General features: G+C 42.6%; 1 protein-coding gene across 5 annotated transcripts in view; it reads right to left on the minus strand.

Moving 5' to 3' along the window:
• EXTL3 (exostosin like glycosyltransferase 3) overlaps window positions 1-22773 on the minus strand; it is a 197517-nt gene that overhangs the window by 103967 nt on the left and 70777 nt on the right. For 4 of the 5 annotated variants that reach the window (XM_060250128.1, XM_060250118.1, XM_060250137.1 and 1 more), the window contains one exon: window positions 3357-3515. The exons of the other annotated variant lie outside the window; for it this stretch is intronic. The gene's annotated coding sequence lies outside the window, so the exon portion shown is untranslated. Of the gene's footprint in view, window positions 1-3356; window positions 3516-22773 lie in introns of those variants that run through there. 5 annotated transcript variants of the gene reach the window in all.

Below are 22773 nucleotides of genomic sequence, written 5' to 3' on the forward strand. Positions count from 1 at the left end.
CTGCTCTCCTTAAAAGTAACAAAGATGTTGCCCTAAAGATTTCTGCATTATAACAGAAGCCTTTAGCATATATTGCTATGAGACGATTTTTCAGCCTCCCAGCAAAGGTGTGACAGGTGGAAAGGAAGGAAAAGAGCTTTTATATCACCGTCAGTAAAGTCCACCCTGAGATATCTGAATTTCCCCACCACCACAGGCTGAAGATATGTCTACCCTGGTTCTGCAGGAAATGAACCATCATAGGAATTCTGTCCCTATGCAGGACAAGGTAAGGACGGGCCGAAACAAAAGGTTCTCCCAGTAGACTGGAAACTTCACCATGGATGACTGCCAGCTTCCTAGTCTTTAGCAAGAAGAGTCCCATTGGATAAGACCAGCTAACCCAGAATACTGTTTTCATCAAGGAAGGGCTGGCCCAAGGGTCTTCAGGCAAGCCAATAGCCAGGTGCCCCCTGCTGCAGCATGAGTATATGCAGAGCCACTGTGCCTAGTGCACAGCCTCCATGCCCTGAGCCTGCATGCCTGATCCAGACACGCACGGACTTAAGCAGAAGAGAAGGCACCACTGGGCTGCAAGTGCTGCAAGTCAGGGAGGAAGGAAAGCCCACCAGTAGTAGCAGTTTGCTGTAGTGGTACAGAGCATGGACTCTAATCTGGGAGAGCTGGGTTTGATTTCCCACTCCTCCACATGCGGCTGCTGGTGTGATCTTGGGTCAATCACTGTTCTCTCAGAGCTGTTATCTCAAGAGCAGTTCTCAAAAGAGCTCTCTCAGCCCCACCTACCTCACAGGGTGTCTGTTGTGGGGAGGGGAAGGGAAAAGAGATTGTAAGCCACTCTGAAACTTTGAGTGAAGGCTGGGATATAAATCAATCTCTTCCCCCCTCCTTCCTTCATGGGGATGGGGGCAGAGAAGGCAAGTCAGTCGCCTCTCATACACCCAGGCAGGCCCCAAGCCCTCTTGAACCTGGCACACACAAATTCAGGTGGCATCACTCCACTGAGAGCCCAATGGGTAGGAAGAACAACAGTGATGGTGTTGGCAGAGCTGGCTTGCTCTTCCTTGCTGCCTCCCTCCTTCATGGGGGCCAAAACCAGGTGAGCTGGCTGCTGGCAGCAGCACAAGGAATAAAGGAAACACGGGGTGCCCACCTGCCCCTCTGACACCCTAGGTAATTGCCTGGGACTGTATGGTGGACGGACCACCCGTTTCCATCAGTATTCAGTCAGATGCCTTCAGAAAGTCCACAAACCAGACCTGAAGACAACAGCCATCTTTTGTTCCTGGTATTTGAGATTCAAAAGTACAATGTCCAATCATGGAGATTCATCTTGGTTAAAAGCCATTGATAGACCAAATGGCTCCACAAGCTCATCCTTTAAAAAAAAAAAGCTGCTTCAGTAAGCACCACCTTGTAGTAGTCAGTTCTATAAATTAAACGTTGTATGAAGGAGTAATTTCTCTATCCTGAACATATTTCAAATCTACATAACTGGGAAAAGCCATTTTAAGAAAAAGCACACCAAGTGCTATCATTTTGAAGTACAAATATTCTTGGACAGCAGAATTCATCTTTTAAAATTTAGGACTCAGGTGAGGAAAGATTTCAGAGTGGAAGAATGGAGAAAGAAAAAAAAGAGAAACTGACAACACCAGTCTGTGAGGGAATCGCAGAGTTGCCTACAACCTGCAGCCAAAATTCTGGTCTAGTCAAAGTTTCCTCTTTGGGAACTTCCAAGTCACCTGCCCTACAGGCTTGATAGTTACAGCATTAAGACAACAACCCAAGAGACACCTATGCCTTAAAAGCAGCATTACTCAAATTACAAAATGAGACAGGTAGATAAATGGAAAGAAGTGTTCTTTCACTGCCTAATGATACACACACAGAGATTACATGTCCATTCATTTTTCTTTCTATTTTCTTCTCTCTAACTTCTTGAACCTTTTCTAATATTTACAATGCAAATCCTGTGGGCAAGAATTACCTTTCAAAAGACAGATTTCTACCAAGCCTAACTTCTTAGGCTGCCTATCACTACTGCAATATCAATAATGAAATAAACGAGAAAACCAACTTCTACCAGCCATCTTTCATGGTCAGCATGCATCTGGGAGACGAAGCCTGCAAATCAATGCAGTTGCTGTTTCAAGGTTAGCAGACTGGGGCAGCACTCCTGCTTCCTGCAGATTCTGAAGAAAACATCTGGATTCTACATGGCCACTCAAGGATTTCCTTCATTTTGAAACCCTGAGAATTTCATAAGTGTGTGAGAAAGAGGCAGGCAGCTTCCTTTCCAGAACTAGCAACAAGGGACACAATGCCATAGTAAACAACATTCATTCGTTTGCTGACAACTGAATCACTACTAGCCCAGAAACAGACAAAATGAAGAAAATAATGTTCTCATAATAAATCAGCCAGGAGCAGCTCCACACTATGTACATTTTGTAATACTGCAGAATTGTTTTTTCCACACTGAAATGCAAACTGCATTCAAATGGGCACTTCAACCAGCACTTAATAGACAGTGTGGGATTCCCTTTAAAAACCTGGCTGCCCATCTCAAGGGCAATTTTAATTTCATGCTTAGCTCAAACTAAGTCCCACTCAATTGTTTCAACCAGGAACTGTCCCCTTAAAACTTACTTTCCAGCTGCTTCTGCTGCTTAGAATTAGGTTATCCCAATATTCCACAGCAGATCATTAAAACAAAAGTAGGAGTCCAGTAGCACCCTTAAGACCAATGAAGTTTTATTCGGAATGTAAGTTTCGTATATATGCATACAAAAGCTTACATTCTGAATAAAACTCTGTTGGTCTTAAAGGTGCTACTGGACTCCTACTTTGTTCTATTGCTCCAGAGCAACACGGCTGCCCACCTGGATCTAGAAGATTCTTAAGTGAGGGAGGGGACCTTTCTTTCCTCTTTTTTCCTTCTGCAGAAAATTTTACAATCACAATTTACAAATCTCGTATATTTTTATCCTGCCCTTCTCCCAAGAACTTGAGGGTTCTTGACTCTGATTCTCTCTTTCTCCATTTTCTTTTCACCACAGGCCTGTGGTGAAATTTTTGCCACTGTGTGACACAGAGTGTTGGACTGGATGGGCCGTTGGCCTGATCCAACATGGCTTCTCTTATGTTCTTATGTTCTGTGAAGTAGGTGAGGCGAAGCCTAATGTCACTCAGGAAGCTTCATAGCATGTGTATTTTGCACAGCTATATATTTTTATCAAGGTAATGACAGGGCTTGAAAAATGCAACTGCATTTTAGCAAAAAAAAAAAAAAAACCCCAGCTGAAGAAAACAGAAATGCAAGCAACAATTCACTTAATATAGACCCACCACCTTACCTAGATGCTTTGGCCAGCTGGTAACATAGAAGCAACCTCCAATTCATTTAAAGTACAATTCATGTAAACTACATCAGATGCAGGGCAAAGCTGAAGACCAATCGATGCTTCCAGACTCCTTTTACAACCAAAAGATGGATTGTAGCAGAAGAGCAGCAACTGCAGAAGAAAAAATAAAAGGGGAAGAGACAATTACTGGAGTATTCATTCAAAAATATTAGAAAGAGTACATATTTTGATTTCCAGAACAGTAATCTAAGCATGTGATTGCTCTACCTGAGGAGGGGAGGACAAATAAAGCTGCTGGTGGAGTTGTAGGTTTCACTTATGAGTCCCCACCACCACCAAGCATATTTGTCTCTGATAATTATAGCAACAAAAACTTAAATAATTAAGTTACAAACTATGTTACATAATTGGGTCAAGGAAACAGCAAGCCATATGCTTAGATCAAAAGGAAAGAGTCCCAAAAGGAAACCCACCTATGTAAAGATTAATGTTAAAGAGGAAAATGCTCTTTTTCCATGTGCATGTCTTTGTTTTACATAATGAAGGTTGTTTTGGGGTTTTGCAGTTTTTGCCATCCTCAGCAATTAATTCTTACAGTACAAGATCTCAGCTGTGTCTGAATCCCTTTTCCAAAGCTATCCTGGTAACGAACCCAATGCAGGCCATAGAAAGGATTCCAACCATGCAACGCTTGTGCTGTTTCATACAGAAGAATGGTTGTGATTCGATGGTTGAGCATCAACTTTGGATGCAAAATATCTTGAGTTCACCCTATGTCACCTCTAATTAATGGAATCAGATAGTAGACAATCTGAAAGAATTCTACTTAAGACTCTCTGGAGTGAGATTCCCCAATGTGGTGCCCTTTGGCACTCCCGGGCCCCTACTTTGGCACCCAGCAAACTTTCAGACAGTGGATGGAATCATTGTAAGGCAAAGGTTGTTATTGGCTGCCCTCATTCAATTTTCCACTAGAGGATCAGGAGGACTAGTAAGCACTTGGGCTTTCCTTAGTGCATGGTTCCATTCCCTCTTCAGGTTTTCTTCTTCCCAGAAGATGAGAGGAGGGATATATTGCTGGCGCTTAAAATCAAAAAGGTGGCAGAGCAGTTTTTAAACTAAATCTTGGGGGAAAGCCGACAGGAGATGGAATGTCTCTGGTTCGGGAGGACTCGTCTCAAAGAGATGAAGGGTTGGCTTCTATTTTTCTACCGAGTAACGGATCAGAGTTGTCCACTGTGATGGTGACAAACAGTATGGACTGTCTGCCAGAGTCTCGAGGCGGCAGGACAGAGGTGGCGGGCCTAGCTTGCCTGGGAAATTATAAATGTTTGTATGCAAATGCTAGAAGTGTCCGAAGTAAAATTGGTGAATTGGAATGTTTAGTGTTGGGAGAAAACATAGACATTGTGGGAATTTCAGAAACTTGGTGGAATGAGGAGAATCAGTGGGACACGGTGATTCCTGGATATAAGTTATATGGGAAGGATAGGGAGGGAAGGGTTGGAGGTGGGGTGGCTCTGTATGTCAGAGAGGATATACGGTCCAGTAAGACTGAGGTCAGAGAATTAGATTCCCTTTTAGAAATGCTTTGGGTTGAAATAGAGGGCCCAAAAGGAAATTTAACTATGGGAGTTTGTTATCGCCCACCAAATCAAAAGAGAGAGGACGATTATAATATGATGGAAGGATTAAAGATAGCGGCTAAACGTAAAAACTGCGTCGTAATAGGTGATTTTAACTACCCGCAGATTGATTGGGTCAATATGTGTTCTGGTCGAGAGAAAGAGATTGAGTTTCTTGATGCTCTCAATGACTGTGCTATGGAGCAGATGGTCTCAGAACCTACCAGAGGTGGGGCGATCCTGGATCTGGTCCTAAGTAATGCCCAAGACTTAGTGAGAGACGTAAAAGTGATTGCGCCGCTTGGGAACAGTGACCATAATGTTATTGATTTCACCGTTTGTATAAATAGGGAGTTGCCCAAAAAGACCGCCACAACCACATTTAACTTTAAAAGGGGTAAATTCTCTGAGATGAGGAGGCATGTGAGGAGGAAACTGAAAGGAAAGGTAAATACGGTCAAAACCCTTGGGGAAGCTTGGAGACTATTTAAAACTATAATCCTAGAAGCTCAGATAAAATACATACCACAAGTTAGGAAAGGCACAAACAGGTATAAGAAGAGGCCAGCATGGTTAACAAACAAAGTAATGGAAGCTGTAAAAGGTAAGAAGGACTCCTTTAAGCGGTGGAAAACCAGTCCAAGTGAGATTAATAAAAGGGAACACAGGCAGTGGCAAATCAAATGCAAGACTGTGATCAGGCAGGCAAAAAGGGACTATGAGGAGCATATTGCAAAAAACATAAAGACCAACAATAAAAATTTCTTCAAATATATTAGAAGTAGGAAACCAGCCAGGGAAGCAGTGGGGCCCTTGGATGACCATGGGGTAAAAGGATTACTGAAGGAGGATGGGGAAATGGCTGAGAAGCTGAATGCATTTTTTGCCTCCGTCTTCACCGTGGAAGATGAGAAGTGTTTGCCCGCCCCAGAACCACTAATATTGGAAGGGGTGTTGAAAGACCTGAGTCAGATTGAGGTGACAAAAGAGGAGGTCCTACAACTGATAGACAAATTAAAAACTAATAAGTCACCGGGTCCGGATGGCATACATCCGAGAGTTCTGAAAGAACTCAAAGTTGAACTTGTGGATCTTCTAACAAAAATCTGTAATCTTTCATTGAAATCTGCCTCTGTTCCTGAGGACTGGAAGGTAGCAAATGTCACCCCCATCTTTAAAAAGGGTTCCAGAGGAGATCCAGGAAATTACAGGCCAGTCAGTCTGACTTCAATACCGGGAAAGTTGGTAGAAACCATTATCAAGGACAGAATGAGTAGGCACATTGATGAACACAGGTTATTGAGGAAGACTCAGCATGGGTTCTGTAAGGGAAGATCTTGCCTCACTAACCTGTTACATTTCTTTGAGGGGATAAACAAACTTGTGGACAAAGGAGACCCGATATGGACATATATGGACATATGAAGCTGCCTTATACTGAATCAGACCCTCGGTCCATCAAAGTCAGTATTGTCTACTCAGACTGGCAGTGGCTCTCCAGGGTCTCAAGCTGAGGTTTTTCACACCTATTTGCCTGGACCCTTTTTTGGAGATGCCAGGGATTGAACCTGGGACCTTCTGCTTATCAAGTGGATGCTCTACCACTGAGCCACCGTCCCTCCCCAAATAGATGTTGTTTACCTTGACTTCCAGAAAGCTTTTGATAAAGTTCCTCATCAAAGGCTCCTTAGAAAGCTTGAGAGTCATGGAGTAAAAGGACAGGTCCTCTTGTGGATCAAAAACTGGCTGAGTAATAGGAAGCAGAGAGTGAGTATAAATGGGCAGTCTTCGCAGTGGAGGACGGTAAGCAGTGGGGTGCCGCAGGGCTCGGTACTGGGTCCCATGCTCTTTAACTTGTTCATAAATGATTTAGAGTTGGGAGTGAGCAGTGAAGTGGCCAAATTTGCGGATGACACTAAATTGTTCAGGGTGGTGAGAACCAGAGAGGATTGTGAGGAACTCCAAAGGGATCTGTTGAGGCTGGGTGAGTGGGCGTCAACGTGGCAGATGCGGTTCAATGTGGCCAAGTGCAAAGTAATGCACATTGGGGCCAAGAATCCCAGCTACAAATACAAGTTGATGGGGTGTGAACTGGCAGAGACTGACCAAGAGAGAGATCTTGGGGTCATGGTAGATAATTCACTGAAAATGTCAAGGCAGTGTGCGTTTGCAATAAAAAAGGCCAACGCCATGCTGGGAATTATTAGGAAGGGAATTGAAAACAAATCAGCCAGTATCATAATGCCCCTGTATAAATCGATGGTGCGGTCTCATTTGGAGTACTGTGTGCAGTTCTGGTCGCCGCACCTCAAAAAGGATATTATAGCATTGGAGAAAGTTCAGAAAAGGGCAACTAGAATGATTAAAGGGCTGGAACACCTTCCCTATGAAGAAAGGTTGAAACGCTTAGGGCTCTTTAGCTTGGAGAAACGTCGACTGAGGGGTGACATGATAGAGGTTTACAAGATAATGCATGGGATGGAGAAAGTAGAGAAAGAAGTACTTTTCTCCCTTTCTCACAATACGAGAACTCGTGGGCATTCGATGAAATTGCTGAGCAGACAGGTTAAAACGGATAAAAGGAAGTACTTCTTCACCCAAAGGGTGATTAACATGTGGAATTCACTGCCACAGGAGGTGGTGGCAGCCACAAGCATGCCCACCGTCAAGAGGGGGTTAGATAAAAATATGGAGCAGAGGTCCATCAGTGGCTATTAGCCACAGTGTGTATGTGTGTGTGTGTGTGTGAATATATATATATATATATATATATATATATATATATATATTATATTTGGCCGCTGTGTGATACAGAATGTTGGACTGGATGGGCCATTGGCCTGATCTAACATGGCTTCTCTTATGTTCTTATATTCAGTTGACTCCACAATCTGCAATTTGGAGTTTGGCTCTACTTCCTCTGGCAGCCATTTTGGGATGGCACTCAATTTCAAAATCCCAAAGGTGTCCACAGGTTTAAGAAGCTTGGGGATCCCTTTTCTAGAGAGCCATTGCTGGTCGGAGTGGACAGTACTGACCTTGATGGACCAGTAGTCTAATTCTGTATGAGGCACCTTTTTTGTTCCAAGTGCTATGCCACTGTGTTTTAAATTTTTTAGTTCCTTATTCTGTCCTATCTGTGGGAGATGTCAGGAAAACGTATCATGTGCATTGATTAGCTACTTCAAAATACTTTTCTAGGACTGGGGGTCTGAGTGGCATTGCTATGTACTTGAATGTAGTTGCTATGCTTTCCATTCTTCAAAGCTGGGTCTTCGGGGAATTTTTTCTTCTCTGCTGAGAAAGCATAGGATACTGACTTTGCTGGTGCTGGCATCCTTGATTTAGGAGTAAACTGTAAATCACTCAATTGGGCTGAAAATTCCCATTTAAGAACACACAACAGCTCCTTTATATGGATAAGAAAAAAGTTGGTCTGCATATTCCCAAAAGAATTAATACCTGAGTCATAACAGACACCAAATACCACAGCTACTGTTTATGCCATTGCACTACGAACAAGTATCCTTAATATTCTTAACATTAACTGGAGACAATTCAGTTTTCTGAAACTAGAACTTAACAGACTCCATGATGAGATTAGTAAAAAGCTTCTTTCAAGTCAAAACAGCTCAACAACAGGAAAACACATTAATTACAGGGAAAGAGATTAATTTTTAGAGTCGTACAGGCATGCACCCATATTGTAGCTCTCCTGCATCATGGAAAACAGGTCGCCTAACAGCAAGAAATGCATTTCGCATGGAGAAGTGATGGAATGGGAGGTGCTGAACCCTTCTCTGGGCATTTTTATTCTGCCAATGACCCCTTCCACTGGCTCTTATTTCCTAGCCAGGCTCCAGTACCAGAAACAGCCCTGAAGAATAATTGCAGAAGGGTCTGCACAATCTCCACCACAACAGCTTTACAACTGCGCAGAAGCAACCTGCATCTTAAGACAAACATATCTCTCTGCCGTCACCTTGTTGAGCATTAAAAGAATAAGGAACCATGGCTGCAAGCTCCCAAAGCCATTTTATCTGGAAGTAGTCCAACAAAAAACTACAGAGCTACTGCAGAGACAGACTGTGGCCCTCAGATGTCAGACAGAAGTGGAACAGATTCAAAATGACACTGCAGCTTCTCCCCCGTCTTGTTCGGGAACAAAGGTAGTGCCGTTTTATCCCCACCTGAAAATTCCGTATCCCTTTAACATTTTATACCACAGATCTTTCATTTAAACAGGGTTCAGCAACAGACACAGCCACGCCAGCCTCTTTCAGCATTACTCTGCTAATATTGTGGAAATAGGCTGTGCCTTTGATGAAGGAGGACATATCAATTTGGAATCTTCAGGATAATTCTGGCATACCTCCATATGCTTAGTCAGCCCTCTAAAAGAATTTTTAAAAAAGCCTGGGGGGGGGCACCAATCCTATTAAGCAATGAGTCAGAGGATAGGAAAAGGGTTCTGACACTAGCACACACACACACACACACACACACAAAAGCCTGAAACCAAAACCAGGAAAAATTAGAAGCAAGAGAGAAAAAAGTGTAACCACAAGTAATTTAGAAAGAGAAAACTTACATTTGTTATATACCAGCAAGAGCAAGATATTAGATGCACAGATTGTTAAACAGGCGAAGGAAGAACATTGTTCCCTTTCCCCCCCTCTTTTTGACTGAACAGAGACACAATCTATCAAGCACTGCTGAGGCACAATTTCAGAATAAAAGGCAACACATTTGTCTCAAAATACAGTAATCGCTTCTAGATTGCTTTGGCAAGGAGACAAGGACATAAACTATTTTGATAGATATCCCTTTTTCAAAACATAAACCCTACAAGTTGAGACCAAAGATCCATCTAGCCCAGAATCCTATTCTTCAGCTGCAGCTGGCCAGATGACCATGGGAAGGAATGAAGAGCATGATGACCTCTTGCCACTCCTGCTTCCTGTCCCCCACCCCAAGAAGCAGAATCATTATTCAAAAGGCACCCTGCTTTACAACACACACCCTTTCTTGGTATTTTTGTATATTTTAGGGCGTGTGTGTGTGTTTGTGTGTCTGCACCTGGAAGTTGTGTCAAACTCGGTAACATTCCCCCTACTGCAGGCCTAGAAGATATTCAGAGGGGTGGCTGAATAGAGCCTGCCCCTGTCCTCTTGACTGGGTATTTCAAGAAAGATTCCCATCCAAGTACTAACCACAGTTGACTCTGCTTAGCTTCCAAGATCTGACAAGAACAGGCTTGCTATTTCTCTTGATAATGATAATGAACAACATTATGTTTCACCTAGCATTTGAGGATTCAAAGTCCTTGAGGCCCTTTTCCCCCTCCCTGCTGGTAACCTTTCCTTTCTCTCTCAGAGCTGGTCTACTCCTCAAGGCTGGTGGGGCCAACTGCAGAATCTACTATTGCAATAAGGTGCAGGTGCAGTAAGGCTCCACTCAACCACACGACCCTCGTGGTCCCAGCAGCATAGAGGTCTTCAAATGACACTTGCCACTTACAAGCAGCTGAGATTTCTAAAGCTTCAATCAAAGAACATAAGAGAAGCCATGTTGGATCAGGCCAAAGGCCCACCAGTCCAATATTCTGTCACACAGTGGCCAAAAATCAGGTGCCATCAGGAGGTCCCAGTGGTATTCAGAGATCTGGTATTCAGAGGCTGAATATAGAGGTTTTAACCATAGGCAAAGACAGTAGGAGAACTGGATCCCCCAACAGGCTAATATTAAGCTTATTGACTGAGTAACACAGAGAAGGTGATTTTTTAAAACAAAGAAATGCACCCAGGAGGAAGAAAAGGATATTTTTAGAACAGCAAGCTATTTTAAACCTATTCAGTCCGTTCAGAAGCAGCCTATAGCTGGTCTGATGCATAAACAACACAGCTTCTCTCTTAACCATAGTTGATAGATCCAGAGTGGAAAATGGGTATAAATTCTCCCTACTTTTATCAGAATTAACCATGGTGTACTGTTACATATTAGCCACACTTAGTGCTAGTTAGGCTAGTTTATAAGCCCTGGTTTGCAAACTAGCTTCAAACCCTGGTGGAAAGTTAACATTGGTAGTGTTGCAACATTCTACTGTGGGTGCAGGTTAGCAGGGGAAAAGTCTGTACAGGAAACAGAACCACCAACATAGTAATGGTACAGCACCGTGAAATAGTTTTAAATTTTAATTGTATTAATGTTTTGTAGATTTTACTGACTTATTGTTTTAAATCATGTAATGAATGTTGTGAGTCCACTAGAAAGAAAGAAAGAAAGAAAGAAAGAAAGAAAGAAAGAAAGAAAGAAAGAAAGAAAGAAAGAAAGAAAGAAAGAAAGAAAGAAAGAAAGAAAGAAAGAAAAGTTTGTACAGGAGAAAGAATAGGAGGGATGCGGGAATTCCTGAAGTTGTCTCCCAAACCAGAGGAAGGCGGAAGAGGAGATTAGATTTATACCCTGCCCTTCACACAGAGCCTCAGAATGGCTTACAATCTCCTTTCCCTTTCCCTCCCCACACCCTGTGAGGTAGGTGGGGCTGAGAGAGCTCTTTCGAGAACTGCTCTTGAGAGAACACCCAGCTGACTGTACACAGAGGAGTGGGAAATCAAACCTAGTTCTCCAGATTAGAGTCCATGGCTCTTAACCACTAAACCAAACTGGCTCTCTTGTTAACTGTGCTATCCCACTAAGGACAGCATGACTTAAGTGCTCACTTGGAATTTAGTCTGCAGTACTCTGGAAAATACATATTTGATGTGAAGATCTTACTGACTCCAGTGTTCCTGATCTGATTTCTAAACTGTGCTACCGACCTGAACCATCTCCTACAAGATGAGACATCTGGGGTGAACCAGCCCTAGTAGCAAGAGCTGGTGATGGGATTGTCAGGCAGAATTTAGTAGCATAGCAGACATGAATGTGCTAGGCTGAATCCTTGCTTCATGTTTCAGTCCATTTCCAGATACCCTAACCTGGATAGCTCAGGTTAGCCTGATTTCATCAGATCTCAGAAGACAAGCAGAGTCACCCCTGGTTAGCATTTGGATGGGAGACAACCAAGGAATATCATGGTTGCTATGCAGAGATAAGCAATGGGGGGGGGGGGGGGGAGAGCTTCTTGACCTAATTGCTTTCTTCCACTCTTGCAGTGGTCCTTGGGATCTTGAAGTACCAGGAATCCTAATAATGGCACCTACTTCCTGTCATTTCTGATAAGGAATAACCAAGTCCATTACTGTCCTTTGTGAAAATTTCCTCCACCCACTACCACTCCACTCTATAAGAAAACAGAATTCTAACCTCCTTCCAGGCTTCTCATAGCCTTGTATTAAAATCATCTGTGCTTCAGGGGATTGGGGTGGGGGGGCAGAGGGGAACCTAATCTCTACCAAAGGAATTCAAATTCCAAGTACCAGGATCTATGACTGTTAAAGGATTTCTTCAGTCTCTCTTGGTTTACAGCCTTCCACCAGAAGAGACGACATTTATTTGCTGTTCCCAGCAACTACAAAAATGGCATCCACTCTATGACTAGGATTTCAAATAAATATCAATTAAAGTTAAGGGCAAATTATTTTAATATTAGGCTACTTCTCTCTAACCTATCTCCCCAGAATTTTTCCAGTTCTCTGCCTGGACAGCTTCTGTTGCTCAAACTGCAAGCTGCCACATTTCCTGTTCTCTACCAGCCCTTCATTTTGAAGGCTGGAGGAAAATCTTGATATAAAATCCAATGCCTACCTTGACCAAGGAGGAAAAATTGCACCAATGAAAGCAGAGTAAGGACCAAGTGAAGAATTCTGAACAGGCTAACAGAGTCTGTTCTTCTCTTTCAAGACTCAATGTGAAATAAAACAAAAGGCACCTTTTGGCATCTTGACATGCAAGAGCTAGATTCGAGTCCAGCAACACCACAGAGACCAAAAAGATTATTTGAGTATCAAAGCTCCCTTTGTCATATACGCAGAAAGAGCTTCAACTCTCAAAAGCTCATGCCCCCTTTCCTATTTTTTGTTCATCTCTAAGGTGCTACGGGACTAAAATCTAACTGTCCTATTGCAAACCAACATAAGAGCATAAGAGAAGCCATGTTGGATCAGGCCAATGGCCCATCCAGTCCAGCACTCTGTGTCACACAGTGGCCAAAAATTGATAGATAGATGATAGATAGATAGATGATAGAGAGATAGAGAGATAGATGAGAGACAGAGACAGGATGGAAGTATGGATGGATGGACGGACAGACGGATAGATCGATCCACATACACACACACACACTGTGGCTAATAGCCACTGATGGACCTCTGCTCCATATTTTTATCTAACCTCCTCTTGATGCTGTCTATGCTTGTGGCCGCCACCACCTCCTGTGGCAGTGAATTCCACATGTTAATCACCCTTTGTGTGAAGAAGTACTTCCTTTTATCCGTTCTAACCCGACTGCTTAGCAATTTCATTGTGTGCCCATGAGTTCTCGTATTGTGAGAAAGGGATAATCTTGTAAACCTCTATCATGTCAAATGGCTACCCTCTGAAACTTCACATGCAACAAATTTATTGCTGAGGGACATAGCCTGTTTCATTCAATGCATTTGGTCAAACCAAAATCCAGAGATTATTTATTTATATATGTGTGCAGGGGGGGATACTGGTAACAGTGGGGTTAAAGGGTCATAAAATGAAAGGGGTATGGCCAGTGACATTTCTTTGCAATGCTCAGAAATAAACACAGTGACCATTCGCAACAGCTATAGCTGGAGAATGACAAGAGTCTACCTAATAATGTTCAACAATTTTACTCTAGTAAGTGGCTTTTTAAAAAGAGTGTCATTTCTATTTGAGCCCTGTTCCAGCACCATAAATGTAACCTTTATAAGGATTCTCACGGACTGCACAACAACAACCTAGAATGGAACCCAGGCTTCCCTTGGAGCCCTTTTTACGTCAACACTAGTTCCCCTTTTTCTCAACACCTACCCTGCTTTTAAAACTAATCAGCCTTCTGAGGCTGCACAGCATGGACTCATTTGCTTGCCAGTAACTCTCAGATATACAAGGGTTAGATTTTTAATTTTGAAAAGGAAAAAAACCAAGGGCAAGAGAGCACAGGGAATTCATGAGAATGTGAGAAGTTACTCAGTTCCACATTTCTGTGGCTCCTGGGATTCCCTTTGCCGTAGCTTCATTTGTACAAGCAAATATATCAGCATCAATACCTATAAATATATTCCACGTCTACAGCAGTTCAGTCCCTATTCTGTGAATTATGGTATATGTGAGAATAGAGAGGATGAAAAAAAAAGATCAAATCCCAGAAGAGCTCAACATTTGTTCTCATTTCCTGCCCCAGTTTTGCTTTATAATCAAAACAAACATATAACAACAGGATTGGCTTGTAATCCCTTCCCACCCAATGCAGACACTCGGTGAAAATATTTTTCCACAATAAATCAGTGCTGCTGCAACAGAACAGGATCTTAAGCCCTCACTCTGGTTTGGACAAGACATTCTGAAGTAGCATCTCATTGTAAACTTTAAGATTTCACCAGTGGCTTGTCCAAACATTCACACAAGAATCCCCCACACCAAAGAACCATTCCACTGAGGACTTTACAATGCAGTTCCTATGTCTTCACCCACTTCCAGCTCCAAGAAACACGTTAACCACATGTAAAAGGGGACAATGCATTGTCGCCCCTGCCTACAAATATTTCAGATACATCAGCAAGATGTAAGATCATGATGGGTGGCTGTATTAGTCTATCCGAAGCAGTACAAAAGAGGAAGAGACCAGTAACACCTCAAAAACTAACAGAATTTGTAGCAGGATATGAGCTTTGGTGAGTCAATGCTCACTGGTATCTGAAGAAGTGAACAATAACTCAAATAAGCTCAAACCCTGCCACAAATTCTGTTGGTTTTTAAAGCAGTAAGATAATAATACTGGTCTTATTAAAAAGGTTAAGAACATGAATGGGGGAAACAGGCCTATCAATAGACCTATCAACATCTATAAGCAGAATGGAAATCCCATGATTCAATATAATTTGACTTCCACCGGAGGGCCACTGTCTTTGGGGCCTGCTTGCCAACTTCTCAGGGACATCTAGCTGGCAACTGTTGGAAAATGTTCTGGGTTTTGCTGGCACTGTTTTTATCTGCTGTTAAGTACTTCTGCATTTTTACTGGCAATGTTATCTACAGCTAGTTTATGACCTCGCATGTTATTGCTGCTTGCTTTAATGTGGCATTTTATAGCTGCTGCTGCTTTTTTGTTTTAATGATCTGATACTAGCTCACAGCAAACAAGCTCTCAAGGAGTGCCACAAAAAATAAAAAGCACAGAATAAAGCAACAAGTGGGATGCTGGACCAGACAGACCTTCTCCCTCATTGTGTGTATCTTCATCTTAAAAGAAATCTATTCAGAACATTCAAAACTCAGTCCTGTGGCTGCATTTGGGATCCGGCCTACCACCAATTATACCAGCAGAGCATCATATGAAGGGAAGTTAATGCTGATCTTATCACTAAATTACAGGTGTTTTAGGATCTGGGACACCAACTAAGTTATCACTAGTTCTGGGCCACAATCTTGACATCTCAGATAAAGGGTTTTTTAAAAAGCTCTTCAATTCAGGATTCCTTTTAAGATGCTCCTGGAGATATTCAAAGTGCACATTCAGTATCGGAGGCAGATGCATCATTCTCCCAATTTAGACCTATTAAGCGAAGCCCAGCTGTTCGATAGCTGGCAGCCAATTTCTGTCCCAATTTCAGCTTCAAAATCATGACTTGAGAAATGAACATTTTGTAACATACTGAGGTAAACGCAAAAACAAGGTGGCTAAGGAGAAAGAGACAGCCTCAGATATGCAGCTAAACATTCTGTATAGACAGGGCTACACGATTTTCAGTGCTACAACCATACTTCCGTGCTTGCACCATGTAGCATTCCAAGAACCTTCTCCTGTTTAAAAGCAAGGTACCTAACTTCCAAGGGCTGGGAAAATAAGCTTGAAAATATGAGCACTATCTGGTAAGCCTCAGAAGCCTGGATGTGAAAGCATTTTTATGCAGAATTTCCACTACTGTGGCCAGGAGGATGCAGAACTTTGGTGCCGCATGTAGTTCTTGGCTCCCTCCTCATGGCTGGCAGAAGCAGATTATTCAATTACGCAAATTCTGCACATAAATTAAATTATGTACTGAAAAGCAAAATGCTATAGTTGCATGAATTAAGGGGAAGGATGCACACAGCCTTGCCTATGGGGTAGTTTTTCATATGATTTGCATAAGCAGCCTCAAAGTTGGTTGGTCTAGCCTGCACTAACCATTCCATTAGGCTTCCACTAATTACAAAGTGCAACAAGGGACCTTTTTTAACCACTCATGTCCACCTTTGGTCTCCTGGACAATCGGGTAAAAAGAAGGGCAAAGGTTCTTTACTTTCACAGTCACTCAGGGATAAGCTTGTCATTAATTCATCATACTTATAACCCCCCCCCCCCTTCCTACAAGGATCTCTGGGTTACATACAGGGCTGAGGCAGGTCTGATTTTCCCTCCTCACAACAATTCTGTGAGGGAGTAAGGCTGAGAAAGAAAGACGGTCCCAAGGTCACCCAGTGAAGCAGGGATTTGAACCCAGGTGTATATGTATGAAGCTGCCTTATATTGAATCTATCCTTGCTCTATCAAAAGTCAGTATTGTCTATTCAGACTGGCAGCGGCTCTTCAGGGTCTCAAGCTGAGATTTTTCACGCCTACTTGCCTGGACCCTTTTTAGTTGGAGATGCCAGGGATTGAACCTAGGACCTTCTGCTAACCAAGCAGATGCTCTACCACTGAGCCACTGTCCCTCCCCATTCTACCACAGCTCTGGCACTAAATGATTTCATTTTTTAGATTTATATTCTGCTTTCTAGACTGTCTCCCAAAGCAGCTCATACCAAACAAGCACCATAACCCCTAATGCTTAGAGTTACACAAGGAGAAGCAAAATCAGTCTGACTATATCAGAATACTACAAGATCCAAACAACCAAGAACACAATCTATATAACACTTCTATTAGGACCTATCAATGACACATAACATAACAGTGTGCAAGCTTTCAAAGTTTCCCAGAACTCTTCTTCAAGCCAGATGTTACAAAATGGAAAAAAAAATACAACCAGATTTTCCAGGGGTCATCATGATTTTAAGACATTCTCATGCCAGGATATGGTAGGCAAAGGACATTCAGGTTGCTGCTGGCCAGTGGCCATAAAGAAAGACTAGGCAGTAAAACAATTCATAGCACAATTTGCTACAGTGTGATCATCCCCCACTCAACCTGTGAGACTTCCAAACTCCTATTTGGAAGTAAGCATTTAAATTCGGCAGAGTCCAAGCTGATCTTCCCTTGCTGACTCCCCTCTCCTCCAAGAAAAGGGGCACAAACTTCCAGCGGCCCACCTTCTCCTAAAATCCCTGGACATTTGACAAAGCAGACTTTTCCTGGGAAGGTAGAAAAGAAGGAAGCCCTCTACTGTCACTCGCATTCTGGCTGATATCTGGGCTGCTCTTCGGACTGTCCATCTATAAATCAGGGATAAAGCGTTTTCCAGGAAGCATGCTTGTTTTTATTCTCATTTATCTTGCCTGGCTGTTTCAAAAGACAGGCAAAAGGAGGAGAGGAAAGCTGTACAATCAACGGCAGCTGCTCCAGCGCCTCATCAATACAAGCCTAATGGAGAATAAGCATCCTGTCCTTCATTCTGTCAGTCTTCACTGTGTCATCAAAGCCCTTGCCTTTTAAACGGGATTCCACAACTTAAAAGGCAAACACACATCTCCAAGTTCTTCTCATCGGAAACTTGTTTGCCCTGCTGACTGACAGCCAAGGAAGTCCACACACAAAATGCAGTTTGTATTACTGCATACAAACCGTAATGGAAAACCAACCAGAAAGAGCTTTCACCAGCAAATAGCCTCAAAAGGTCTATCTATTTCAGTATCCTGTTTTCAATAGCAAGGTACTTCTGAAGTGCTCACAAGGAAACCATGAAGCTAAAGACAATAACAAAATCTGTGTAATATCTTTTATTAAGATCAGCCAGACTGACATAAAGCATTGTGCAAGCTTTTGAGCTCTCCAGGACTCTTCATCAGGCTGGATGATTTAAAAAAAAAAACACCCTAAAAAGACAGAGGGGCAGGAAGCAGGTGTTTTGGCCATGATGCTTGCTGGCACTCTCTGTGAAATGCTTGAAAGCACGAAGCTGAATTGTAGTGCTGGTGTTAAGTTACAATACATTCTGTGGGAAGAAGTTAGTGATGGAGTCTACTTGCTGAAAATGAAAAGCCAGCAAGGGTCCATTCGAATTCTTCTCAAATGCCAAATGCCAATGTTTCCTTGGAGCCTCCGAGCTAAAAGAAGTACCTGATGTGCTACGGGGGTTTCCTCCAGCTATCTCAGAACTTACAGGAATCAGACCTGCTGACCATGAATGGTATCCAGTTCCCTTTTAAATATATCTAAGCTAGAGGTAGGCATTACATCTTACTGAACACAATACCACATGAATAATGTACTGCATGAAGAACATTTTCTTCTGTCCATTCTGAACCTGCTGCCAGTCAGTTTCATTGCTAGACCAGCACCAAATTATAGTACTTCAGAAGGGCAAGGAAGTTTCATGAACTTTCTCCCCGCATTCCCTGCCCCTTAGTCATCTTTTCTGCTGAACAAAACATGACAACATTCCCTTGTGCTCAGAGCACACCAATCTATGGACAGTAGGCAGCTCTCCTGTGTATGAATTAGTTCACAATTGAAATGTCATTCCCCTTAACAGCATTCAGCCTTAGGGCTGATTTGACTCCTTCTAGGATTTCATTATAGTCCCCTGGGGAATTTTCTAACTGGAGCAAATTGGCGTCCATGGCAAACACTAGCTATTCAGTTGTCACTGCAAGGCTACAAATATACTATATGCTGACACTGATCTAGCCATCAGTTCCTTCCAATGGGCAGCACCATTATTACTTAGGCTTTCCAGCTCCCATAGACAGATCCCAGTAGAACATTTCTCACCAACAGGTTTTATATTTCTTGAGAGTTTTCACCTCCCTCCCAGCAAGTATTTGTAATAGGCCTCCAGTAGCTTATATTTATATAGCAAGTTTTGCCCTGAACACTACCGTACCACATTGCTTTACACAAAAGTTGCTTTTACTGGCATACAGCAAGGCTTCTTTTCAAATAAGACCTACCTTGCTGGCAAATAATAAGAACCTTAATGTCTAGAGGCAGTCCACCTGTGAAGACAAGCTGCCAGGGCAGAAGAAAGCTACTGCCTTCAAGTCCTGCCTACAGTCTTCTCAGAATCATCCAAACGACCACTGTTGGAACCAGGAACCAGAGTACTACAGTACAAAAACCCTTGATATGATTCAGCAGGGCTGATATTCTTAACTAGACACGGGCATGAACTGAACCATGAATTGTGATTCATGCGTGACTCAGGCCAATTCGTGGTTCATTCCAAACCAGTTCGGACCTTGGTGCTTCATTTGATTTGTTTTTGCAGTCCATTTTCCCAGACAGCCTGGTGTTGATTCAATGAATTCCTAGGCAACACTGGGGATGGACTTCTGGGAGCCCTAGAAACACCCAAAGCAGCTTGACTGGCATCTCCAGGAGCCAATCACAGAGCTCCCATTCTGCAGCATGAAGAGCTGTCATGACCTGAAGTTGAGCTTTCCTGGTGGGTATCTGCTTTGGAGGGGGAGGGGACTATAACCCAGATATTCCAAATCCAGTCTTTGCCAAACGTGGAGGGTAGGTGGAGGAGAGCCTGCTGAAGATTCCCGCTGAGTTTTACACCTCCCAAACCAAATGAACCAACAAAACACAAACCAGGTCAGAAATCAAATTAATCACAAAACAAGCCACCATTTTGCCCGGTTTGTGCCCATCCCTATCCTTAATCCATCATTCTCTCCTAGCAAGGCACAGTACATACTTCATAAACCACGATTTTAAGGGGGTCCCTCTGTGTCCCCATATCACCAGTTTCTACTTCCTGGGGAAGCTTCTATCAAATACATCAAAAATTAGACATTAAAAGGCTAAAACTAAAATCAGTACTGCATAAAATGCATGTGCTTAAAAGCAGCAATAAAGATGGCTGGCTAGAAATCTAATAAAATTAAATTAAAAGCAGCATACAAGCAAAACAGAAGAGTTTTATTTAAGGTCAGCCAAGAACATATATGCAAGGGTACTAGACTCAGTCCCATAATCCAGCTTGTCCCCACAGTCATTTCAACACATCAGCAGCCCCTATTCTATGGAAATCTGTTTTCTCAATTGGAATATCCCCAGTACTTCTGAATTTGCTCTGAAAACTTTGTTAGGTACCTCCATTCCTTAAGTTTTTGCCCCACAGGATCTCAACAGCCTCTACCATGGCTGGGGGGAAAAGAAGAAGTGACAATTATGGCACGGAAAATGTAGAAATGTGAGATAATGGAGTCACAGACTGTTCTGCAGAAGTGGATTATCAGAGACATTTGAAGAAAAAGAAGAAAGTGACTTGACAGACAGGATGGAGTCAACTGTGCAAGGTACAGACATTAGAAAAAGAAAAGAGGATGATAGGAATCAAACAATGGTGCACTGGGGAGTGCAGAATTCAGCCACCAGAGAACCTTGTGTGTGTGTGTTCTGGGGGAGGGGTGTTAAAGCCTTTTTCAAAACCTCATGTTTGACAAAAGCAGCTTAGGAACAATTCTATGGTTCCCTTTCCACAGCTCACTCCTCTTTGCTAAAAGATCACTTACAAGCCTGAATCAGAGTTGGAAAGGACCTCCACAGTCATCTAGTCCAACCCTCTGCACAATGCAGGAAATTCACAAGTACCTCCCCCCTAACAAACACCCAGTGACCCCTGCTCCAAGCCCAGAAGATGACAAAAAAGAGAGGAAGAAACTCTCCAGGATCCCTGACAAAACCGGCCTGGAGAAAAAATGCTGCCTGACCCCAAAGTGGCAATCAGCATTTCCCTGGACGTGTAAGAAGGGGCCACAAGAACCAAGCACTGATGCAACCTTTCCTGCCCTTGTTCTCATGATCTGCCCAAGTTCACAAAATCAGCATTGCTTTCAGATGGCTATCTAGCCTCTGTTTAAAAACCTCCAAAAGAGGAAGAGAGAGTCAATTAGGCAAAGTTAAGCAAGTCTAGGCACACACAAACCATTTTCCTAATTTACTCCGGCCACCAAAATTAGAAGTCTCACTTTGCACGGAATGCATACAGCTCAAGTCTGCCATATCTTTAATCTGGCCCTGCAGTGGAGGAGGGAAAAAGGGAAATTAATGGCCTTTTCCCTCCTTCGGCATTAAGCCAAATACCATCCAGTGCAAAGATAAAGGGAAGTGGAAGTGCTTGCTTTACCTGCAGACTATAAATCTTTACAAGTCAAAAAAGGCATTGCTCATAAATGTGCAGTATTAAGTATTAAATATTTCTCCGCTGCAGGGCGAAGCGCTCGTCTTTGGGCACTGTAATAGAAGTACAACACTGCCTCCTTAACAGCAGTCTGAAAACTGTCTCAGCAACACAAGGGAATGACTACAAAAGAAGTGGAGTTTCTTTCCTTTTTGAAAAAACTACTGTTTATGCCTATAAGAATGACTTCTTTTTGGAAAACTAACTGAAATAGATGCCTTTCGTGTTTATCAACAATGCAGCAATTGGTTTTTACCCAAAATACAAAGTGAAGGATTAAAAGACCAGTCTTGCCTGTGGTTCAATGTCCAACTTACTCTACACCTCCAGGCAGCCAATCTAAATGCAAATTGTAAGTAGAAGAGGTCAAAAAAATGAATACTTTGGAAGATGGGGCTTGGAAAATGTGTGCAGACAAAGCAGTAGAGGAAATACTTGAAGACATAAACCTAGATAGGTTAAAAGACCTTGACTGGGCTGGATTAATCATGCTAAATGCCAGAGAATGGGATTCCCCACTACTGCCCAATTACCAAGGAGTTATGTCAGCGTGAAGAAAGTCTCTGCTTGGCCCTGATCTTCTTGAAGGGTCTGTGCAAATCAGAACATTTGGGCTCACTTCACAAACAACTTTTTCCAATCACCGCCAACTCACAAACTACTAAGGACCAAATTATACACGATAAATGCTATAATTCCATGAGTTTCAATATGCTAGTTAAAAGGAGCTGCAACAGATGAAAGATTAGGGAGGGAAAGGGCTTAATTTAAACCCTCCCCTCTGCACACACCCCATTTTCAGATTTTAAAAACTGTGCCCTCTTAGCTATCCTAATATTTCCACCCTGTCGCATTTACTTACCATGGCCAAACATCACCTGGAGTTTCAGTCATGAAACTCCCGGATCACCCATAGTTTGATCCTCAGTGACTTGCTCTAGACTGGCCTGCTCTTGAAGGGACCATCTCCATCCATGGTAAGGATATTCAATTCAAAACCATTTAAGGATGGCAATGGTAGTTCTCAACTTCATTTCCCACCTCCAATTGCCTTTTTATATATTTTATATATTAGGAAAAAAGATCTCAACATGCTGTTGTGCCGTAAGTATTCATGATGTCAGGAAGCCATTATAACTTCAATTGCAGTTTAACTAAAATTTTACGGAGACAGCTTAACTCTGGCAATAATAATGACCAACGAGCTTTGCAATGTGTGAGAGAAAGCAACATATGCCTCTCCTGTTGCCCAGTTTATATGGTCACCAGATATTCATCAGG

This window comes from Heteronotia binoei, chromosome 1, assembly GCF_032191835.1.
Source record: "Heteronotia binoei isolate CCM8104 ecotype False Entrance Well chromosome 1, APGP_CSIRO_Hbin_v1, whole genome shotgun sequence".
Lineage (NCBI taxonomy): Eukaryota > Metazoa > Chordata > Lepidosauria > Squamata > Gekkonidae > Heteronotia > Heteronotia binoei.